Genomic DNA, 8,651 nt, shown 5'->3' on the forward strand with positions numbered 1-8,651 from the left:
GGTCAATGTAGTCAACGAAAGTTTGGTTGGCCGTCGGTGACCTAGAACTGCAAATTTAAGTTGTTTGAAAGACATTATAGCGAAATTTTTACCTTTTTTGCTTTCATCGGAGTATCGATATGAATCGGAATTTGCTATGCGATCGTACGCCACAACCTGTAACTCCGGAACCGGAAGTCGGATCGTGATGAAATTAAATAGCCATTTACGGGGGCGCCACACCTTTCATTTGAGACTAAGTTTGATTGATTCGGTCTAGCCATCTCTGTTATTCTGAATTTAGATACTTCCGCCGGGGCTTCCAGAACCGATGATGGTGACCAATGTGGCCAAAGAGACTTTGAATGGCTGTTAATGACCTAATACTACAAATCGAAACAGTTGTGGTCATATTTTGGAAAATTTTCACCTTTATACATTGATTGCTTTGCGATTAACAACGCACACCTACGCCCGCGATCACGCAAATAACATAACACCCCGGTAATAAAATGAACGTTTAAGCACTTACGAAGTTTCAAACGCGAACCTACAAACGTCCGTTGCGATCACGTCCGGAAATCATTACCCTCTTTCCTAATAACTTAGGTCAATACATTCAGTAGGACCAATAAAAAAATAACGCTCATATCCACTAGACAACACGTTCCATGGTGACATGTCCGGGAACTCTAGTGATATGGAAGACCTAACTTTCTTCTAGCATCTGAGCCGTACACCAAAAATAAAGTATTAGATTCACGGTCCGCGCGCGATCATTCAAGAACACGCGCTAATGTGCGAAAGGCACACGGTTTTAAAAAACATTTTATACACGCGAAGTTACATACACGTTAGCACACGCGACATACAAACGCACACGCGATCGAACACGTTAGCGTACAAATGCTCGAGTCCTTCGCGATGATACACGCAATCGCGAAGTCCCTACGCCCGACATACCTGAACCGTACAATGAATATCACATTCAGAGTCACGGCTCGCTACAATTGGCCTAAAGTAGTGTTTTATTGGGCGTCATTGCCTGTCTCGTCTGATAGCCCTTCCGAGAATCTAGCTCTACAGCTCCAGTAGGACAACTCTCGAAAAAAAAAGAATTTATGCATGCGAGCACATGCGACAAACACATTAACATACGAACGCTTACGCCTTTCGCGATAATTTATGCACACCTACGTTCGCTATCGCGCAAACTTGATAATATCCCGGTAATAAGATGAACGTGTTAGTATTTATGAAATTACAAACGCGAACAGACAAACGGCCGTGTTCGCGCGAGCATGAATCGGTCTCGCCCGGAAATCTTTATTCTCCGTCCTAGCAACTTAGGGGTCGTTCATAAACATAGACTCATAGGGTGGTCTAGCAAAAATTTACGTTTGTCTACGAGGGTGGAGACGGGGGGTCTATTTGCAAAAATCTGCGTAGATTTTGATTTTTTTTTGTAATTTTCGTATTACTAATGGCATTTAAAGCGAATTGTGTTCAACATACTAGTCGATTCAGCTAGATGTATTTATGCAGACACTTCGAAGCTAGTATACTATTGAAGTAACTTCTCTTTAGGCAACCACTCAACCCAGAACCCACGTAATTGGACAAAGCAACAATCTTTCTTGCGTATATTTAGATATAGTATTAATCTCATGAAAAAATTCTAGGAATAACACAAAATGACAGTTCTAAAGACGATCTCCCACAATTGCTCTCCGTAGAAGATTTTGACTGTAAAATCCTGCAGTCGTGAATTATCATCTCAGAACACCACTAGCAGACAAGCATGGACCATTAAATGTATGAACCAGTTAAAGTTCAAAAATGGTCAAATTTAAGCATTAAAACCACCATGATAACAAGTAACGCCCGATTTTTGACAATAGGTGGTCTGATTTTTTAAATTTTTAATTTAATAATTTCGGTGACTCAAGCTGTGTAGTTAAACTTCTACAACAAAACGTTCACTCGAGTTAATCAGTTTGAAATTTCTTTTGCAATCGTTTACACTAATTTCAAAATCTTGAAAAACCCGTTAAATTTTACGCTTTGACCCGGCGCAAATCCGTGCAATCCGATTCTACTATATAAATATACGGGGTTAAGGTTTAATATTTAGCGATAATACTTACTTAGGTGATATGACTATTGATTACATAAGAAAAATAGATATTTTCGGAAAGATTTGGATAGTTTCGTCCCCTTAATCGAATAAGACAATTCAGATTATCCCATTATCTTAGAAATATTGAAATTTGTTCACGAAAATTGAAATTTTGCGTGCATGTTTAGTTAAATATTTCAGTTTAGATAATACTTAACATCGACAGTATAATTTCAAATTGCTACCTAGAGTTTATCAATTTTTACGCTCCACTAATGCTCAAAAAGTACTTGCTAGCTTAGCAATCATGCACTGTTGGTAAAAGTAGCATTTCAGCTAAACTTGAATTAGTTATAGCAATATTATCTTTTGAAACATTCTTGTGTGACTTACTTAGAAAAGAAGTATTTCGCTATAGAAATATTTTAAAGCACTTTTAAATTCACACTTGTGTTATATTACATACTACACGGTGTGCTTATAAGTCCAACTTGTAGTATAGTGAAATTAAAACGTCTTGTATTTCGGAGAAAAATATTTTGATTTTATATTTCCTTAAATTGATACTAATTGATTTGAGCAGTAGTACACAAAAACCAATGTCAAAAGCTTTATTCATCAATGTTTGTTTTTGTTCTTAATATTTGAAAAGCTTGAAATAAATCTGAACGTCTCAGGTTAAATTTTTATTTGAACGTTATAATGTGCTTCTTGCTATTTTCATATTTTCCACAAATAAAAGAATCGAAAAGTCTACTTAGCCTTTGGAGGAGGAGGGGGTTGGCAAAAGTCTACTTAAGTCTACTAGGGGGAGGGGGTGCTCGGTTCAAAAAATCTCAAATTTCGGTCTACGTGGGTCCCTTAACTTCATACATTTAGTTGGACCAATCAATAAATAACGCCCATATGAACAACGGAAAATAAAACTCACAAGGACAGAAAATGTTTCATTAAACCCGCTATTAGAATGTAAAGATCAGAAATAAACTTCAAGCGTAAGAATCGGACTGAGATCCTTCAGCATAAGAAACCCTAAAAAAGTTGTCGACCGCAAAACTCGACAAGGATGAACCTCCAGTTTAAAAACCGGTTAAAATTAAATAATTCGTATGCAGGAGTATTCGTATATCGCGACGTTCAAGATAAAAAATCGGCTAAAAACGACTTTGTAAGAATCGGTTATATTTTCCCGGTTTTTATACTGAAGGTTATTTAATCCGACTCTTACAGAGGAAAACCTCAGTTCGATTTTTATGCTTGAAGTTCATATCAGAATTTTACATTCTAATACATTTGAAGCGGGTTTTACGAAGCATGTTCTGTCCTTGCGACTTTTATTTTTGGTCGTTCATATCCACTAGACAACACGTTCCATGTAGACACTAGTGAATTCTAGTGATATGGAAAAACTCACTTTCTTCTTGCATCTGAACCGTACACCAAAAATTACGTATCTGATTCACGGTTCGCGATCATCCAAGAACATATGCGAATATGCGAAAGGCACACAGTCATAAAATATAATTTATACACCGGAAGTTACATACACGTTAGCATACGCGACATAGAAACTCACACGCGATCGAAAACGTTAATGTACAAACCCTTCAATATGATACACGCAATCGCGAACTCCCTACGCCCGCACATATCTGAACCGTAAAATGAATATCACATTCAGAATCACGGCCCACTGCAATTGGCCTTAAGCAGTTTAGTGGGTAATATTTCCCGTCTCGTTTTCAATTGTTTTGTTGGGAGTCCTGTCGAGACCCTAACTCTACTGCTCCAGTAGGCAACTCTCGAGAAAAATGTACTCTGAGTTTTAACTGGAGTGTGTGGCGAAGGGTTACTCCCCACATATCGCACCGCCATGTCCTAACCTCAACTCGTTAAACCCCCTCAGATCCCTCTCCACCAGTCCACTCAGACCACCACCCCATCAGACCCCGACAATCTAGGTCAATCCAATCTGATCCCTTAGATAAACAGCCGAAACAGTGCACCGTATTATGTATTCGTATAATCTATTCAAATTTATTCACAGCTTCGTTTTTTTTTCAGATGTTGAACGTGATCATGGCATTCGGTAATTTATTTATTTTCGTGACACTTATTCAGGACTTTTTTTGGTAGAATTGTTTACACCTGATCTCCATGGTAGTCCACCCTGGACACTAATCCAGACTGCCCAGAAACCAGTGTCATGCAAACTCGTTCGAGTCCAAATGCTTTCCGAGTTTCAAAGTTTTGCGATCGTCTAAATATTTCAAATTAATGGTAACGATAAACTTTGTCGGATAGAAAAACTTTCAGTATAGTAAGTCTGTATCACCTGGCAATCTGACTTCCTTGAATAGCACAAACCGTCGTCTTTTTATATCCTTGCATTATGGAAATTGTACAAAACTCGGAAGGATACGACCAGCACCGAGCTATAGGACAATTGGTAGTGGTCGAAAAATGCAAGTGTTACTCCGGAGCTTGAGCTCCTATTGAACCACTAATAATCTAATCGTTGCACAATTATTTCGTGGTTAGTTTGTGTGGTGTGTTTACATTTCTGATTCTTGGATCTCCAATTACAAAACTTTTTTTTCTTTCCAGGAAATGAACCACAACGGCAGCCGATACACGTCGTTCGCTTTTGCTAGTGGAGGGATCGCTGGCAGCGGCGGTGCCCGAGGGGAACTGAGCAGTGGAAATTTGAGCAGAAAGCTGAGTAGTCCGATGGCAGAGTCGACACAGCTTGACAGCAGCGGTATCCGGGGGAATCTTTACGGCAGTCCGGTACGACAGGTTGGAGTTGGGAAAAGAAGCCTACCTCTCCGTTGCAAAATAGCAGGACAAATTTTAGAAGCAGCTGAACGGCGTCGGGGTCCAGCATGGATCGATGGATCCTAAGTGAGTTTGCAAGTTTATACGTCCTTTATAGGTTCTAATTCAAGTTTAATTTTGCAGGATTTACACGGATGTTCAGAGCCGAGGATTCGTTAACCGGTTGGTAAAGTACAACGACAAAACGCAATCGCCGTTAAATAGGAGTCAATCGATGACTAGCCGGTACTCGAAGCCGGGTCAATTTCCTGTGTGGTGGAGGAGAAACAATTCTTCGATAGCTCCCTTTGGTTCGGATTGCCCCGTCAGAGAAGTCCGCGTTTCAGGCTGATACAAGGTGGAACATTTTACGGGTGGGATCGTTGCTCATTCCGGCGGAACCTCATCTGAAGATGGTCCGAACACATAGACACGAGGATGAGATTGATGCGAAAATAGTGTGATTGCGCCTTCGACAGAACTGGATGCCGATTGGATTAAGAAACAATGTAAGGAACTATCGGAGGTTGATTCAGGCGAAGCTGGTACGAAGCAAGCTCGGGAAATTACATACACGGCTTCGCCCCCGTGTCGAGGGTCGGCGAATCAGCAGCTGCAGACGAAGAAATTATGTAGTAAAAATAATATTTCAAGTTCACTTAGCTCGAGCCTGATGAACACTACGAAAGTGGAACACGTTGCGCCCCGACCGGCACGTTTAAATGTTGATGTCTTTCTCGACGCCGGCAACATTAAATGCGACGGTTCCAGTTGGTATGATTGAGTCGAGCAAACCGACAATATTAAGTAGGATTCATTCCGCTCCTTTGCCACAGATTACGAGAATTGTTCCGGAGTCTCAACCGCCTCTGATGGAATATCACCCACTAAAGCTATCGTTGTTTAACAAGAAATATAACATCCATGACATGACGAAACGGTGGTTCGACCCACGTCCACAGACAGTGAAGATAAGGATGATGATGATGAAGTAGGCGGACGAATCAGTTTCATTGAGCCAAAGGATAAATCGCCTATTATGAGCAATGCCAAGGTTGTTCTGAAGAGGTTCGAGCGCTCGAAATCATCGTTGATTCTGAGCTGCTTGAGTGATGATTTTGATGAAGACGAGGAATCGCCTATAGTTACGCCATCGGTTCATTTTATACGATAGACACCGCGGAAGCACCGCCGAAGGTTGAAGAGAAGAAAAGGCTTCCGTCCCGATAATGAGCGGTATTTCAGCAATAGTTAATAGCCCGCACATATCTGAACCGTAAAATGAATATCACATTCAGAATCACGGCCCACTGCAATTGGCCTTAAGCAGTTTAGTGGGTAATATTTCCCGTCTCGTTTTCAGTTGTTTTGTTGGGAGTCCTGTCGAGACCCTAACTCTACTGCTCCAGTAGGCAACTCTCGAGAAAAATGTACTCTGAGTTTTAACTGGAGTGTGTGGCGAAGGGTTACTCCCCCACATATCGCACCGCCATGTCCTAACCTCAACTCGTTAAACCCCCTCAGATCCCTCTCCACCAGTCCCCTCAGACCACCACCCCATCAGACCCCGACAATCTAGGTCAATCCAATCTGATCCCTTAGATAAACAGCCGAAACAGTGCACCGTATTATGTATTCGTATAATCTATTCAAATTTATTCACAGCTTCGTTTTTTTTTTTCAGATGTTGAACGTGATCATGGCATTCGGTAATTTATTTATTTTCGAGACACTTATTCAGGACTTTTTTTGGTAGAATTGTTTACACCTGATCTCCATGGTAGTCCACCCTGGACACTAATCCAGACTGCCCAGAAACCAGTGTCATGCAAACTCGTTCGAGTCCAAATGCTTTCCGAGTTTCAAAGTTTTGCGATCGTCCAAATATTTCAAATTAATGGTAACGATAAACTTTGTCGGATAGAAAAACTTTCAGTATAGTAAGTCTGTATCACCTGGCAATCTGACTTCCTTGAATAGCACAAACCGTCGTCTTTTTATATCCTTGCATTATGGAAATTGTACAAAACTCGGAAGGATACGACCAGCACCGAGCTATAGGACAATTGGTAGTGGTCGAAAAATGCAAGTGTTACTCCGGAGCTTGAGCTCCTATTGAACCACTAATAATCTAATCGTTGCACAATTATTTCGTGGTTAGTTTGTGTGGTGTGTTTACATTTCTGATTCTTGGATCTCCAATTACAAAACTTTTTTTTCTTTCCAGGAAATGAACCACAACGGCAGCCGATACACGTCGTTCGCTTTTGCTAGTGGAGGGATCGCTGGCAGCGGCGGTGCCCGAGGGGAACTGAGCAGTGGAAATTTGAGCAGAAAGCTGAGTAGTCCGATGGCAGAGTCGACACAGCTTGACAGCAGCGGTATCCGGGGGAATCTTTACGGCAGTCCGGTACGACAGGTTGGAGTTGGGAAAAGAAGCCTACCTCTCCGTTGCAAAATAGCAGGACAAATTTTAGAAGCAGCTGAACGGCGTCCGGGTCCAGCATGGATCGATGGATCCTAAGTGAGTTTGCAAGTTTATACGTCCTTTATAGGTTCTAATTCAAGTTTAATTTTGCAGGATTTACACGGATGTTCAGAGCCGAGGATTCGTTAACCGGTTGGTAAAGTACAACGACAAAACGCAATCGCCGTTAAATAGGAGTCAATCGATGACTAGCCGGTACTCGAAGCCGGGTCAATTTCCTGTGTGGTGGAGGAGAAACAATTCTTCGATAGCTCCCTTTGGTTCGGATTGCCCCGTCAGAGAAGTCCGCGTTTCAGGCTGATACAAGGTGGAACATTTTACGGGTGGGATCGTTGCTCATTCCGGCGGAACCTCATCTGAAGATGGTCCGAACACATAGACACGAGGATGAGATTGATGCGAAAATAGTGTGATTGCGCCTTCGACAGAACTGGATGCCGATTGAATTAAGAAACAATGTAAGGAACTATCGGAGGTTGATTCAGGCGAAGCTGGTACGAAGCAAGCTCGGGAAATTACATACACGGCTTCGCCCCCGTGTCGAGGGTCGGCGAATCAGCAGCTGCAGACGAAGAAATTATGTAGTAAAAATAATATTTCAAGTTCACTTAGCTCGAGCCTGATGAACACTACGAAAGTGGAACACGTTGCGCCCCGACCGGCACGTTTAAATGTTGATGTCTTTCTCGACGCCGGCAACATTAAATGCGACGGTTCCAGTTGGTATGATTGAGTCGAGCAAACCGACAATATTAAGTAGGATTCATTCCGCTCCTTTGCCACAGATTACGAGAATTGTTCCGGAGTCTCAACCGCCTCTGATGGAATATCACCCACTAAAGCTATCGTTGTTTAACAAGAAATATAACATCCATGACATGACGAAACGGTGGTTCGACCCACGTCCACAGACAGTGAAGATAAGGATGATGATGATGAAGTAGGCGGACGAATCAGTTTCATTGAGCCAAAGGATAAATCGCCTATTATGAGCAATGCCAAGGTTGTTCTGAAGAGGTTCGAGCGCTCGAAATCATCGTTGATTCTGAGCTGCTTGAGTGATGATTTTGATGAAGACGAGGAATCGCCTATAGTTACGCCATCGGTTCATTTTATACGATAGACACCGCGGAAGCACCGCCGAAGGTTGAAGAGAAGAAAAGGCTTCCGTCCCGATAATGAGCGGTATTTCAGCAATAGTTAATAGCCCGATCAAGGATCCTGGCCTAGGTAAAATTGATCCACCGA

At 41.8% G+C, this 8,651-nt stretch overlaps 2 pseudogenes; both read left to right on the forward strand.

The window, feature by feature from the left end:
- Positions 1–4,385: 4,385 nt before the first annotated feature.
- Positions 4,386–6,247, forward strand: LOC131695582 (uncharacterized; annotated as a pseudogene).
- A 46-nt stretch (positions 6,248–6,293) lies between these two features.
- LOC131695581 (uncharacterized) lies at positions 6,294–8,647 on the forward strand (annotated as a pseudogene).
- Positions 8,648–8,651: the final 4 nt, after the last annotated feature.

Source organism: Topomyia yanbarensis, unplaced genomic scaffold (genome assembly GCF_030247195.1).
Source record: "Topomyia yanbarensis strain Yona2022 unplaced genomic scaffold, ASM3024719v1 HiC_scaffold_459, whole genome shotgun sequence".
NCBI classification, from domain to species: domain Eukaryota; kingdom Metazoa; phylum Arthropoda; class Insecta; order Diptera; family Culicidae; genus Topomyia; species Topomyia yanbarensis.